This window comes from Rousettus aegyptiacus, unplaced genomic scaffold (genome assembly GCF_014176215.1).
Source record: "Rousettus aegyptiacus isolate mRouAeg1 unplaced genomic scaffold, mRouAeg1.p scaffold_m13_p_10, whole genome shotgun sequence".
NCBI classification, from domain to species: Eukaryota; Metazoa; Chordata; class Mammalia; order Chiroptera; family Pteropodidae; genus Rousettus; species Rousettus aegyptiacus.
The window spans coordinates 17,192,980-17,194,473 of NW_023416285.1; the positions used below are offsets into that span (position 1 = coordinate 17,192,980).

At 26.0% G+C, this 1,494-nt stretch overlaps 1 pseudogene; it reads left to right on the forward strand.

Annotated features, from left to right (window-relative positions):
- The first annotated feature begins 445 nt into the window (after positions 1-445).
- Positions 446-564, forward strand: LOC118608727 (annotated as a pseudogene).
- The last annotated feature ends 930 nt before the right edge of the window (positions 565-1,494 follow it).

A 1,494-nucleotide genomic window follows, 5' to 3' on the forward strand; every position in this document is an offset into this window, starting at 1 on the left:
ACTTCTATAGTATCAGTCAAGAGGATTTTTTACAAGGATATATTGAATGATAATGACTGAATTTATTTGTTATAATCTTATGTAAATTGCATAGACCTATAAAGACTTGCTTTTAATTATTTTATTAGACATATAACTTACTGAAATAGCCTACTTTCATTGAAAAAATAGGTATAAGTGGAAATTAGTAACTCACTAAGTCTTTTTTGACAAATAAACTATGATGGCTAATAAAATCTAAGATTAATTTCAAATTTCTCATAATTTAAGATGGATTTAGTGAATTTAAAATAAGCAGCTCAGTTTAAGGTTTTTATATGTTAGTTTGTGACAGACAAGGTTAAGATGAAAGTAAGTAGCAGTAGAAATTACATGAATGATCTATTGAAAACTTTTTGAGTTTATGATTTTCTAATTCATGGTCCTTTTAAAAGATTTATTAATGGTCTATTGACATGTCACTCTGAACAAGCCCGATCTTGTCTGATCTTGGAAGCTAAGCAGTGTCGGGCCTGGTTAGTATTTGGATGGGAGATCACCTAGGAAGACCAGGTGCTGTAGGTGTAAAACATAAAAAAAAAAAAAAAAAAAAAATTAAAAAAAGATATTAATAGATTTAGTGGATAATTTTCTTTATGTATATATTCAAAAAAATAACCTCAAATTATCTTAATTCAACTTAATGTAAGAATAAAATAATAATTAGTCTTAATTTTTTAAACATTTATTTCTTCATCATTTAACTTATAGTTAGTGGACAGATTTCTATAATTGTGATTAAAATACTCTGAAGTACACAATTCTAAAATTAATATGAAATTTTAAGTTCTGTATAATGTGCCAAAAGTAGTTGATACATATTTGACAGTCTTAAGATATATGCTAAAGGAAAGGTTGTAATTCAATTTTATTTTTATTTTTGAAATTTTATGGATAAAAATACAGACCCTGAAAATCCAAGCTGCTTTTTAAAGATCCTGCTAGTAACAAGTGAATGAATTAGATATTCAAAATCAAAACTAGTATTCTCTCTTTCATTTGTTTCCAGGAAAGTATTTAGTTAATGAAAATAGAATATATGTATATATATATATATATATATATATATATATATTTTTTTTTTTTTACCAAGTAGCTTCACTTATTATTCTTAATAGGAAGAGCACTTCCAATTTAACTTTCCCTAGACTAATATTCAAAGATGTTCCAGATATAGCATCTCATTTATTGATATTCACAAGTACATACATATTGTACTTATATTTATTTTTATTTTTTAACTAATGCATACTTTACATGCCAAATGATAACACAGAAATTATTATTTTCCACAATTTAAAGATGAGGAAACTAAGAAATGAGAGGTGATATACTTGCCCAGGTATTAGTTGACAGAGTTAGCATCTGAATCCAGCTGATTTGATATAAACTAAATCCCATTAACAACTATACCATGCAGATATAAACTGTCAGTTGGCACTTCAAAGCCATATT